This window comes from Moschus berezovskii, chromosome 23, assembly GCF_049115385.1.
Source record: "Moschus berezovskii isolate FMDL1 chromosome 23, NW_MosBer_1.0, whole genome shotgun sequence".
NCBI classification, from domain to species: Eukaryota; Metazoa; Chordata; class Mammalia; order Artiodactyla; family Moschidae; genus Moschus; species Moschus berezovskii.
In genome coordinates, this window is record NC_142482.1 from 62,956,014 (window position 1) to 62,970,470 (window position 14,457).

Genomic DNA, 14,457 nt, shown 5'->3' on the forward strand with positions numbered 1-14,457 from the left:
GCTACAGTCCACGGGGTCGCAGAGAGTCGGACGCGACTGAGCGACAGGACGGACGGAACGGACGGAACGGACGGACAGACATTCGGGAGGGATGTGTCTTTGCAAACTTTGAAAAATACTGGAACTTTGTTAACAGACGTGCTTTTCCAGAGAAGTATTCAAATAAAGAGAAATTACACTTCTCCAGCTTCAGCGTTTTGCATTACCACCAAGTCCACCACCTAGCAGACAGCAGTCATAGTGACAGATACTGCTGAGAGGAAGGTCTGCTCAGGGCTGTGGCGTGTCCTCCCAGAACACTTGGACTCCCTCTGCTGGCAGCTCCTTCAGAGCCAGGGAGCAGGGTGTCTCAGAACTCCACAAACAGAACTTGAGGTGGACTTTCAAGTCCCCAGACAAGTCCCCATGGCTAATGCCTGACCCTCCAAGACAAAAGGACCTTCTCCTCACTGCACTGGAAATATAGGGGTGGGGTTGTACTTTGTGGCAAACTCTAGTGCAGCATTTGCTTAATCATTCTTTAAAGTAGTCCTTAATGTTATAATTTTAATGTTAATACTTAGATGCTTTTGAACTGTGGTGCTGGAGAAGACTCTTGAGAGTCCCTTGGACTGCAAGGAGATCCAACCAGTCCATTCTAAAGGGGATCAATCCTGGGTGTTCATTGGAAGGACTGATGCTAAAGCTGAAACTCCAATACTTTGGCCACCTCATGCGACGACTTGACTCACTGGAAAAGACTCTGATGCTGGGAGGGATTGGGGGCGGGAGGAGACAGGGACGACAGAGAATGAGATGGCTGGATGGCATCACTGACTCGATGGACATGAGTTTGAGTGAACTCCGGGAGTGGGTGATGGACAGGGAGGCCTGGCGTGCTGTGATTCATGGGGTCACAGAGTCGGACATGACTGAGCGACTGAACTGAACTGAACTGAATTACTTTACAATATTGTGGTAACTTTTGCCATACATTGACATGTATCCACCATGGGTGTACATGTGTTCCCCATCCTGACCCCCCTCCCACCTCCCTCCCCATCCCATCCCTCAGGGTCATCCCAGTGCACTGGCCCTGAGCTCCCTGTCTCATTCATCAAACCTGGACTGGCGATCTGTTTCACATATGATAATATACATGTTTCAGTGCTATTCTCTCAAATCAAAATCAGTATAGTGAAAATGAGTATACTACACAAAGCAATCTATAGATTCAATGCAATCCCTATCAAGCTACCAACGGTATTTTTCAGAGAACTAGAATAAATAATTTCACAATTTGTATGGAAATACAAAAAACCTCGAATAGCCAAAGCAATCCTGAGAAAGAAGAATGGACCTGGAGGAATCAACCTGCCTGACTTCAGTTTCTTTGGCACCGTTGTTTAAGTGCCAAGTCCCTCCGTCCAGACCACCCTGGGACGAAGCCCCCTCCCACAGCCCGGCCCTCTGAGCAGAGCTGGAGGAGACGCTGCCGTCCGTCAGCGCCGGCTCCTGAGCCCGGCCGCTCCAGCTGGCCCGGCCTCCTCCTCACCCTTGCCCCCTTCTCCCTTCGACGTACACTAGCTTGTGCCACTTTCCATCTTGTGATCAGCTGGACTGGCCCTGATCCAACGCATCCCTGCCTTCCTCTGGCCACACCCAGAGCTCCTTCAATGCCCTTCCTGCTTCCTAAGGGGGTCTGGGCCCCTCTGATCCCCCAGGTCATGAACCTCCACCTGCTGCCCACCGTAAACAGAAGGAAACACAGCCCCCAAGGCCAGCGAGACACTGAGTCACCCAGCGACGGCCAGGGCTCTGCTCCCGCCCCCACCCGCCCCTCACACAGACATCCCCCACACAGGCCCACCCCTCACACCTGACCCCTCACACCTGACCCCTCACAACCCCCACACACCCACCCCTCACACCAGACCCCTCACACCTGACCCCTCACACCTGACCCCTCACACCTGACCCCTCACCACCCCCACACGCCCACCCCTCACACCCGCCCCTCACACCCCCACACGCCCACCCCTCACACCAGACCCCTCACACCTGACCCCTCACACCCCCACACACACACGCCCCCCACACCCCTCACATCCCTCACACAGACGCCCCCACACCCCTCACACCCCCCCAACACACCCACCCCTCACACCTGCCCCCTCACACCCCCCACACACGCCCACTCCTCACACCGGACCCCTCACACCTGACCCCTCACAACCCCCACACACACCCCTCACATCCCTCACACAGACGGCCCCACACCCCTCACACCCCCCACAACACGCCCACCCCTCACACTGGACCCCTCACACCTAACCCTTCAAACCTGACCCCCCACACACACCCCTCACACCCCTCACACAGACGCCCCCCACACCCCTCACACCCCCCACACACACATGCCCCCCACACCCCTCACATCCCTCACACAGATGCCCCCCACACCCCTCACACCCGCCCCCCACACGCCCCCCACCCCGCTGCATCACCTTCTCAACCCGCAGGCACCTTCCCACCTCGCATTGTCTCACCAGGTGCTGTGTTGGGGGGCGTCCACCAGCAGAACGTATCCTCATCCTGGTCAAGGGTCTCTTCTTGTTCAGCCACCACCAGGTTTGGGTGCCAAGCGCTCATGACGTGGCCTGTTTAGTGAACCAAACAACGAAGGAGTCAATGGTGCGTGGAGCCGTCCGGGACTGTGCTGGGCATCCCCCTGAACCCCCTGTGTCCAGGGCCTGGGCCTGTGACCATCCCCACCTCGGCTCCATGGCCCCGGCACCAGGCGGGCCTCCCACTCCTGCTCTCCTCCTGACTCTGGTCCCAGAGGCAAGTGAAGGAGTGGGGACAAACACGGAGGCAATTCCAATGGTCTGGGAAAGAGCTAAGTGCCTGAGACGCGGCCCCAGGGTGACTGGTGGAGAGCGAACACGCGAGAGATGTCGCAGCAGCAGAGCTGGCGTCTCGCTAAGAAGCCAGCAGAGGCCCCGACAGCAGGGCTGCAAGAAAATGCCCCGGACGGGGCTGTTTCAACAACCCACACTCACGCCCTCAGTTCTGAGGCTGGAACCTGAGACCAGGCCTCCTGCTTCCTTCTGAGGCCTCCTCTCTCCTGGACTTGTTGGAGGTCATGTCTCGCAGTGTGTGTCTGTATATGGACAGCTGTCCTTGGGAATTAGGGCCCTACCGGGACCTCCTCTAACCTTAATTACCTCCTGAAATGTCCATCTCCAAATACCACCACACTGGGGTGAGGTTTCAACATGAATTTGTGGGGAACATGATTCAGTCCATAACAGGAAGAAGACTCGTTTAGATTAAGAAGCATTTATAATGATTTCCAAAATGATATGAGCTGCCTGACTGTTCTTCGTTGCTATCACAGATGTCTTATTTATTTTATATATTAAGGACATTCAGTTCAGTTCAGCTCAGTCGTGTCTGACTCTTTGAGACCCCATGGACTGCAGCACACCAGGCCTCCCTGTCCATCACCAACTTCCAGAGTTTACTCAAACTCATGTCCATTGCGTCAGTGATGCCATCCAACCATCTCATCCTCTGTCGTCCCCTTCTCTTCCTGCCCTCAATCTTTCCCAGCATCAGGGTCTTCTCCAATGAGTCAGTTCTTCACATCAGGTGGCCAAAGGATTGGAGTTTCAGCTTCAGCGTCAGTCCTTCCAATGAATATTCAGGACTGATTTCTTTAGGATGGACTGGTTGGATCTCCTTGCAGTCCAAGGGACTCTCAAGAGTCTTCTCCAGCACCACAGTTCAAAAGCATCAATTCTTCGGCGCCAGCTTTCTTTATAGTCCAACTCTCACATCCACACATGACCACTGGAAAAATTAAGGACGTGTGGTCATTTAAAAGGGCAGGAAAACCTTCTGTTACTTGAAGAGCATGATCTATAGACTAGCTTTAGAACACAGGGTCCCTCAACTTCCAAACGACATCTGCAAACCTCTTTGAGCCAGTTTCTGTGCCATTTGGATGAACGTGTCCAGCGACTTCACTCCTTAAGCGCCTGAACTATCACTGCTGCTTCTCAAATCTTCTTGGAAAGATTGGGAAATGCTGAGGACACAATGGTCCCTACAGAAGTGCCAGCTGAAGGCTGAGGGTTTGAAGATCGGAGCTTGCACACCCCAGATGGGACGACATGAGTGATGGAACCAGGGTGCTGTCCCCAGGGGCCCCTGCACCTCCTCTACTCCTTCTCCCGCGAAGCATACACAGGCCACTTCTGACCTCATGGAAGCCCCTCCTACCCCAGTCTCCAAGACCTCCACGTACCACACTCCACTGGACCGACCGCTGGGGCAGCATCAGCATGCCTCTGCTTAAAGCTCCATCACCCTCCAGCCCAACGGGCCCTCCTGCACCTCTCCTGGCGCCTCCATTTCCCCAGCTGCTCCATGCTGACGATTGTCCTCAGGATCCTTGCTCTCAAGATCACATCTGTGTCTCTAGCTCCCCCCTTGCCCGGCCACTCCGGCTTAGCCTTCATCCACACAACACCTTTGAGCAGGATTCCTGATGGTCCCTCCAGGCGTCTCCATCACCACCCTTGGCACCGAATTCACTCTTAATGATTATACTAATACCCACTAATACATCAATGCCTATTAGAGGCAAATCCTGTTCTCAACAGGAAACCTGCTCATTTTTAAGGTTTCACATGTTCTGCTCTGGGCTTACTTTGTGCCTTAGTTTCTTAAGAAAGTTCCTTCTGTAGACAGAAGGAGCACAGTCACAGGACAAGGTCCCAGCTGTGCTCCCATCGCAGACCTCCCACCTGTCGGACCACAGATGCTGCGAGTCTGCACCTGAGCACTTTTGTCCCACCCCCACGAGAGCCGTGCTTCCTTCTCTGTGAGAGGATCAGCTGACGGAGATAACTCCCACAACTTCACACCCAGGAAAGAGAGCCCACAGGAGACGCTGCCTCTGAAAACTGCAGCGGGGAAACTATTCAAACACAACCTCAAGAACAGGCTTTGGCCGCAATGCAGGGGGTCTGCAATGCTCCGGTCCGCTCTCCCAGCCCCTCTCCACCCTACTTCCAGCCCTAGAATGCACTCCGCAGCCGGCCCCATCCCAAGTCGGTGGGCACAGGGTGGTGGCTGCAGACACGTGTGTCCCTCCATCCCAGCTGCAGGGGCGTCTCTGTTGACGGGCTCAGGCGAGCGGCTCAGTTTCACAGCCGTCAGGACTCTGGGTAAACACGCTTGACTGATTAATGATAACAGCTCTTAAACCCCACAAACGTTTCCAGTACCCAGAAATGTTTATTTTTTATACTAAATTAAATTCATTTTCCCCCTCACTCCCTCTAAGGAAAATGGTGACAAATTTAAATCCAGAGTGGCCTGCTCCCCTGGAGGTGGCCCTCTGCCATGACCTCTAAGCAGGCTCTGGTTTGGGTTTGTCTTTCAGTGGGAGGCGGGGGAGGGAGGTTGAAGGGCAGGAAAAGGGAAGTCCTGGGCAGCGCCCTGAGCCCACCTTTCCAGCAAGAAGGAACTTGATGAGTATTTCATATTTACCACGTACGTGGTGAGTAATTACTTAGATGGGAAAGAGGGAGCAACTGCTTTGTGCCAGACACCATGATGCTGGAAACAGAAGACATGGTCTCCACGGCTGACGATCGGAAGGGTTCATGTGCCCAGAGCACCGCCAGGCGGAACCAGGGCTTCACACGCATCTCGAGTCCCAAAGCCCATTTCCATCTCTGCATGTTTATCCTTACTGCCTCCAATGAGGAGGGCAGCAATACACTCTGATTTACATGGCGACTATTTTATTTACGTAAATCACTCTGGTCTGGTCATTTTTCTGCTAAGAAATTTGTTGCCTCTTGGAAATCTGTATTGTTAGACAGTCTTTGTGGTTCTTTCCATGTCGACCCAAACCCGGCAGTTCCTACCAGCTGCCCACTAACCAGCAGAGAGATGCACTCGGACAAGCACGTTCCTCCAAGGACCCCCTGCCCTGCATGCCAAGCCTCTATCTCTGGACTCAGGGACATACTCAGTGCCTCCAGGAGCTGAGACAGGACAAGAAATTCAGATTTTGGGGAACATTATTTTAAAACACTGAGCTGAAATAAAGCCATGGTGTGTCAGTAAATTTCTAAGAACAATCAGACATTGCTTTTTTCCAGGGTTTTTTTTTTTTTAATTTTAGTCACTGATGAAATTGTAAAGGCACACACAGTTCCATATAAAATAAAAATATATACAGCTTAGCTGTGAATTATGATCTTCATGGAAAGATGGCTGACGGGTGACTGCTCAGGAAAAGTCGTCATAAATGTTGGGCAAAGCTTGATGTCTCTGATTTTTTTCTACATGTTAAGCACAGGCCTGGATTTCCTTCGCTTCTTAAAGTGTGACAACTTCCTGCATTACGTTGACATAAGGAAGGCCGGCAAGTTGGACTGGTTGCTCTTCACTGAGCGCCCAGGTTCAGGATTGCGGCTTAGCCAGACACCACCGCATGCTGAGCGCCCGGCCCTGGGTGGAGACACGGGAGTGAGAGCAGAGGAGCCTTGCGAATGCAGGACTCGAGCCAAACTGTCAGCAATTGCTGGGAGAGAGAGACTGCATTTCAGTACCTTGTCTCCCATCTAAACAAACGAACACTTGCCCTGATGTAGTAAATACAGATTCTTTGAGTTAAAGGTTCATGCTGGAAGAATTCCAGGCCTTCCTCCTGTGGCATCTCAGCACGGTGAACCCATGAGCTCAGAATGCTGAGCTCCTGCTCATTCCTCAGAGCCCAGCAGAAAGGCCGCCTCCTCCAAGAGGGCCTTCTGGACCCCCAAGGGCTCTCTGTGCGGGCTCTCCTGCTATCTTAGAGACAGACCATCCTCTGCCTGTCATGGCAACCTTCTCTGGCTTTTGCCGGCGGGACACATGGCACTGGTGGAGGCAACCTGAAGGTACCAAAGACAGAAAGCCCTTCTGCCTCCTTTCTTCTAAAGACCCTCCTCTCATGGCACGTAGCTGATGCTTCTGACATTTGGTCAGATGAGGGCCCTGAAGCCGGGTGCGTGGGCCTCTGCCCTCCACAAGCCCACTTTTGAACTTAGTGCGAAAAACTGGGACAGTGACGTACAGAATCCCGATCACGGTGAAGCAGTGCAGAAGGATGGGCCCTCGTCTGCCTTCACAGCAACACCACGTTGCCTGAGCGGGGCTTTGCTGCCGTAACAATCCCAGACCCTCGGAGCTGATGACAGCGGCGCTTCTCTCTGGCTCTTGGGGTCCCCATCCTGGCTGAGGCTCTTCTCCACCCAGTCCTTCTCCCAGGACCCGGACTGGCGAAGCTGTCTTCATTCAGAACAAGGCAGACGTCCTCCAAGAGGGGAAGAAGGGGACAAAGCTGGTGATGGCCATTCCTCCACTGCTGCCGCAGCTCCCCTGGGGAAACAAGCCTGGGCAAGACCGAGCCCAGGGGGATGGGGAGACCATCGCAGGGAAGGGAAGACTGTCATCCGCCATGACCTGTGAGAAAGACAAGCCACCGAAGCAACTCAGAAAGACACGAGCCCAGCAGGCTCCTGTGGAGTTTTACTGAAAACAGTCACTATACTGGCTGTCGGGTTCTAGGCCTCAACTTCTTCATGCATAAAATCAGAGGCTGAGTCCACGTGGTCTTGAGTCGAGCCAGAAGACTTGCCACTGGTTATCTGTCTCAGTGTCTTATCCAAAGGGCAAACAGCAATGTCATTTCTGTATTTCTCACCAAGTATGGCGCATGAGAACACTTGCTGAATAAATGAGTTCAACCTGACAAATCGCACACTTCAGTGGGGGTTCCTTAGATGACCTCCTGGGAGCAGCTTTGATGGCCTTGGTCACGGCAAAGACAGGAGAGAAGAGGGAGAAGAGCTAAGGAGGCGGCACTCGGGGGCCTGGGGTGCCCGGCTCGTGGGGACCCCCGAGGGAAGCTCCCTCACCACAGGGCAGGACCCCAGATCTCCCCAGGGCTGGAAGCTGCTTGACTTCCTAAATGTGAAGGCATATATACACACATAGAGAAAGAGACTATTGCAAATGGAAAGAGGTTTCTTTTTTCCCTGTTTCTTATTTTGTGCAGGAAAACTGGGTAAAGAGCACACCCTCAAACCATAAGCTTTCAATTAGTGTACAGGAAATGCTGCAGCACTGTGTGAACTGGACATTCGTGACTTTGCTGTGAAAAGGAAACGATAGCCTTTCGAACCTAACAAAATAGCTGATTTGCCAAGAAAATGTTTCCAACCAGAAGGAACTCTCCAGGAAGAAAAATAGCCAGTGCTCAGGTCCCCTTGACTCTGTGTTTGTCAGGTGATGAATAATTGGTGTTTAAAAGCTCTCCTGTATTCACGATAAGTGCTCGGTATCCTTGCTTCAACAATGACAAAGCATCCTTTGGACTTCACACTTTATCCTCATCTGCAGAGACGGGCAGTCTTCCACCAGCCCTGATCCACCTGTGAGTTCCCTCCTTGTCTTAACAATTGTAATCCGCAGTAACGGAGAAGGCAATGGCACCCCACTCCAGTGCTCTTCCCTGGAAAATCCCGTGGATGGAGGAGCCTGGTAGGCTGCAGTCTGTGGGGTCGCTAAGGGTCGGACACGACTGAGCGACTTCACTTTCACTTTTCACTTTCACACATTGGAGAAGGAAATGGCAACCCACTCCAGTGTTCTTGCCTGGAGAATCCCAGGGACAGGGGAGCCTGGTGGGCCTCCGTCTCTGGGGTCACACAGAGTCGGACACGACTGAAGCAACTTAGCAGCAGCAGCAGCAGTCCGCAGTAATGACTCAGTTATTTCACCCCTTGTCGTAAGAGTAAATCCAATGTGTAGATTCACTTTCCATCAAGGTAGTGTGAAGGTGACCCAAGGCTTTAGTGTGGACTGAAATTAAATACAAGTTTGGAGGAGGAAATGGCAACCCACTCCAGTATTCTTGCCTGGAGAATCCCATGGATGGAGGAGCCTGGTGGGCCACAGTCCATGGGGTCGCAAAGAGTCGGACACGACTGAGCGACTTCAATTCACTTCACTTCACTTCAGACGCACAGCACAGATAAAACCCATCAAAATAACAGGGCTGCTTTGTGAGCTCAACCAACATTGTGTGGCTGGAAAACAACCCTTTTTCTTTAACTAACTTCAACATGATGAGCGGCAAAACTCTAAATGAACCCTGAGTTGTGAAACCTGAGAAGTGAAAGATAAAGCCAGTGAGGGGACCCAGAGTCAGGTACAGACACACAGCCCTGAAGAGTCTGCTATCTTCCAGCTCTCCTACCTTTGAGCCAGTGACTGAGCATCTCAGAAACACACTTAAGGAAAGAAGTTCTGCAGCGTCACTGCCTACTCCTCAGGCACCTGTCCTCAGGAGAAGCCAGCCCTCGCTTTGGGGCAGGAAGGGCCCCAGATCCCCGGCTCATGATACACCCACAGGCTGCAGGCTGTGCCACCACGGGGAGGCCGCCCACCTGCCTGACACTGTGACTCACAAACATGTTCTAATTTTCACCAAGTATCTGCAGCATTTCTATTTCCAGCGGCTACTACTCCATACGTGAAAGACAGTGAGAATGTTCAGGACGCTTGGGATTTAACACAGAACGCAGCAGAACTTTCAAGTGTTCCCCCGCCACTACCCCCATGAGCTGTGCAGCCTGGCAGCTCCCGGGCAGGGTGGGAGGCCGCCGGCAGCCCCAGTCTCAGCGCCCCCAGTGGGCTGCAGTTTTCCTTGGAGGCGGGCCATCTCCACACGGCCCTGCAGCCCCTTCCAGCCTCCTGCCTGCACCGTGTCCGCGACCTTGCCTGGGGCGCCAGGACGGATCTCCTGCCACTTCCTGCATTCTGCACAAGCTCTAATTGAAAATTTGGGTGGCCTTGCTTATTTATTTTCCTGGAATGCAGTAGGTTATATTTTCATGGCATTTTCTCAGCAGTTCAGTGTTTCCATTTCAAACTGGGACAATGAGAAGAAAAGCCAGCCCCCGTCAGCAAAAGATGACTGTACCCCATTTGGCTTTGCAGGACAGCGTTTATAAATTGCAGCTAAATGTAAACCGTCAGAAATGCCTGTTTTTTTCAGGAAACTAAACAGACAAGTTGGCTTTCTCCTTTAAAAAAGAAAGAAAACCTAGTGATGGACTCAGTTACCAGAAAATGAACAATATATAGGAGGTAAAATTCAGAACTCTTTGGTAAAATTCAACAATTGACTGTCCATGTCTGAATCTTCATAAGATGCTTTGGCTCAAATCCTCTGTTGGACTCATGAATGTAAGAAGGCTTCATGGCAGCCCTGGAGTTTCTTAAAGATCACAGCCTGGCTGGCATGGGCATTTCTCTTTAGGAATATGAAGGCTAACAGTGGAATTTTTAATTTTATCAAGATGTTATCCCATGTTGTTCTAATAATCTACCACTGCTGTAAATTTTGTATTGCCTAATATTCAAAGGGGAATCTACTTCAATGAAGTTGTATAAAAACACAATTTTGGCAAAAATTGAATTTTACACATGGCTTAGAGAATTTACACCTTAAAACTGACTTTCCATTTCATCCTGAATGTGTGCATCTTTCATTTCTGAAATGAGTGTATACAGAGAGTGAATTTTTAACATCTGATACATTTTGCATGAAGTATTTTTAAATCATAATTTAGAATAGTTAAAAACAAATGCACATGTTAAGTAAATTAGTTACCAAAGACAAGTACTTTAATTTGACTCCCTGAAAGAATGCCAGTTGAGGGTAAAAACATTTTCAGTTTTGCGTCTTATGCAGGGCTGGTCTAGGCCACTTTCTTAGTCGGGAGAGCTGCCTTCCCATGGTCTGTACATATTTCTGCCACTGGTGTAATTGATGGGCACACTAGTCACATGTCAGTTCACCTCAAACGGGACATTAATAAGACCTTTCCATGGAGCAAAACTGCCAAGGCTGCGATCTGAAAGTAAAATCTTCAAACATATCTGTGCTAATTAGTTTGGGCCACTGATTTGGGAAATAAAAATTTTCATCTGTTCGTTTTAATCAAACAATCAATTGGGCTGAGTTAGGATTGCTATTCTGAGTTACTTTTTAAAAAATTGAAAAATAGTGCTAAACTGTCAAAAACAATCAATGACAGTGGCACATATCTTCACATGAAAATAAATACATAAAGGTGTCTGGCTGCTCAGGTGATTAAACTTATTAAAGCTTCACTGTAATTCCTTTTTTTCACCCTTTGACGACAGCTCCGGCTGGTCAGTATCAGCAGCTCTTCAGCGTTCTCAGTCCTTTTTAACGTTAGCAGCTCCCGGCAGTTTAAACAGCCCTTTGCGGTATGAACAGCTCGTCACAGAGAGAGCAACTCCAGCACACACCGAGAAATCAGAGACCTAAAGCTTCACTATAGTTCTTAAACAGCATTCCTTTTCCATATATATTTTGTCTTAAAATTAAAGGTGCTGAAAGAGGAAAAATTTCTGCTTGGACTATGCAAATATTGCTGAAGTACTGATTTTGAATATACAGATGTGAGCTGAATAACATAATTATGGTTTTTCATGTGCTACTGATTATGTATTTGAAAGTCACTCTATAAGAAATGCTGTGCCTGTAATAACGGTAACACTTCATGTTTACACAGCTCTTCATAAACTACAAAAGTATTTTTCAACATATGTAATTGAGGTTCACAATAATTCTCTGAGGCTTGCTTGTTTAAAAAGCACATTAAAGTATGTGCTTTAAGAAAAGGTATTAAAGGAAAGTAAGTCTATGTTTATTAAAAATACAGACATAGTAATGGAACCAAGCATGAAAAATAGGAAAATATTACAGTTTAAATAAAGAAGACACTTGACCCTGGACGGCCGTGCCAAATGTTTTATCCAGTGTAGCTCTTTTGACCTTCTGAATGGCTTAGAAAACAGGCTGGCAGAACTTCACTAACTTGGTAAATTCAGATAAATTTTTAGGATTTTTTCTTTCCATTTCACTTGTTTTAATAAAATCGTAAAAAGAAATCACATTATCCACATTCGTATCATTTTTTCTAGTAGTGGTCTCTTCTCATGTCTGTCTGGTTGGGTTAAATTAGACCTTTACAGAAAATAAATGCCATCGGAGGCAGTCCATTAGGAGACTCGCCTTCTGCCGTTAAGTCAGAACAGACACGGGGGAAGGTAATGCTTCACTACTTGTACAAAGTCTCAAAACTAAATTACATGCTTCTAATATTTCCCACTAGCGTTTCCACTTTGCTGGAGTTAACAATAAATTTTAGCATGGCTGATGAGTTCTTCCCTATATGTGAAATGGCAAAATATTTTAAAAATGAAATGTACTTCACAGGAGAAACGAGAACCAAACCCCTGCTTATGACCAGCACTGCCCTGTGGTCGGGCTGTGAGACGCTGAGCACACTTTACAACTTGTGCGTTGACATAGTTCACAGCCGAATTTAGGAACTGCCCAGCAGACATTAATTCTGAAAACGTCTAAACTACTCCTGATAAAACTCCCAGCCTGGGCTGAGGGTTTCTATGATGGGGCAGCTGGTACCTGCCGTGTGGGCTGTGGGTGCACAGGCGGCCAAGAGGGTCGCGCAGAGCAGAAAACTGAAAGCCTGAGCATGAGCATCTCGTCTGCTCTTCCTCTCGGAATGTAACAACTCGGACAGCAAACGAGGAGCAGGCACACTGCTGGAGTATGGGACTGTTGGATCTGTGTGCCGTTTTCTGCGTCTGACATCCAACTGTACACAACTGACAATTCACCTGATTTTGATTAGCTTATCCAAAGCACAAGACAAAATAAACCAGGTTGGTCCTGATTTCTTTTTCTTGAGAAAATAAGCTGGTTCTTCTGAACACTTTTCTGTCAAGAGAGGCAAAATGCAGTGCATAATTAAGAGAACAAGGTACCCAACAGACTTCAGGCCAAGGCTCTGCCAGTGTGGACTGTCCACTCACTTCAAGACGAAGAGACGAAGCCCAGACCCTCCCAAACACGGTTCTCCAGTTACACGTCCTCCGACGCTCTCAGGAGCTGTTGAAAGCAAAGCACGGTTTACAACCTTCCTGTGATGAGGAGGTAGGCCGCAAAAGAGAAGGGTGTCGATCGGAGAATGTTTTAAAAATTAGAACACTGCTGTCAGCATTCTTTTCACACACACAGAATTCTGCCGAAGGCCTCAATTCTCAGAAAAGATGAAAGAGATGCAAGGAAAATAAATATCTGAACTGTGATTAATGAGACAGGATGAGGCAGGAGGGTTAAACCGGGCTACGACAGTGGAATCTGAACATCCAACGCCAGCAGCCCCCACGGCACCCCAGCCCTCATGCCGGCACGCGTGGGACTGGGCCTCCCAGGGCAGCCCCACACTGTCCCGTGGTTTTCTCGGCCACCGACCCCTCCACACTGGGCTTTTCATGCTGTGGGTGTGTGTCTGGATATGGGTGCGTGTGCTTGTGAACATACACGTGTGGCTGTGTACACACGCATGTGTGCACACATGTGAGTGTGCTTATGCGTGTGCATACGTGTACTGTAGGTGTGTGCACACGTGTGAGTGTGCTTATGCGTGTGCATACGTGTACTGTAGGTGTGTGCACACGTGTGGGTGTGCTTATGCGTGTGCATACGTGTACTGTAGGTGTGTGCACACGTGTGGGTGTGCTTATGCGTGTGCATACGTGTACTGTAGGTGTGTGCACACGTGTGGGTGTGCTTATGCGTGTGCATACGTGTACTGTAGTTGTGTGCACACGTGTGGGTGTGCTTATGCGTGTGCATACGTGTACTGTAGGTGTGTGCACACGTGTGGGTGTGCTTATGCGTGTGCATACATGTACTGTAGGTGTGTGCACACGTGTGGGTGTGCGTGTGTACGTGTGTGTGTGTGCATAAACACGGTGGCCTAAAGGTGAAAGCCAAAGCCCCTGCAGTCACTTGCGACTCCTAATTTTCTCAGAAGCGCTTGCTCCATTGAGAAATGGAAAAGGAAGCAGGGGTGTGCAGGAGGGAGGGCCCCATATGTGGACCCCCATTCCCTTTCCATCCGACCCCCATCCTCGCTTGTCAGCTGAGGGTCCTCGTCTGCCTGCCTGCTGCGGCTGCCTTTTCTGGTTTCCTAACAATTTTTCCCTTCACTATGAAAGTGTGATTTTCAGGAAATCAAAAGGCACAGGATATAATCAACCCCTGTGAATCCAAGACGAATTGTTTATGCAAAAGGGGTAAGAAGCTGACACCTGCTGCTCCCTTCACTGGCAGGTTCAAGGCCTGCCCTCCAGGCCAGCACCCCCGGAATGGCCTTGAGGAGCTCCCTGCAATTAGGTTTACAATGGCCTGAAGAGGACTCAACACCGGGCAGGGACGTTTACACCCCAGACTCCCACAGAGGCTGTACGTGAAGGAGGGTTTGGACTGTTTCTCAGCAGTTG

General features: G+C 49.9%; 1 long non-coding RNA gene across 3 annotated transcripts in view; it reads right to left on the reverse strand.

Annotated features, from left to right (window-relative positions):
• LOC148774235 (uncharacterized) overlaps positions 1-14,457 on the reverse strand; it is a 42,099-nt gene that overhangs the window by 18,555 nt on the left and 9,087 nt on the right. For all 3 annotated transcript variants that reach the window (XR_016036010.1, XR_016036011.1, XR_016036009.1), the window contains exon 2: positions 2,529-2,639. This is a non-coding gene — a long non-coding RNA (uncharacterized LOC148774235). The remainder of the gene's footprint in view (positions 1-2,528; positions 2,640-14,457) is intronic.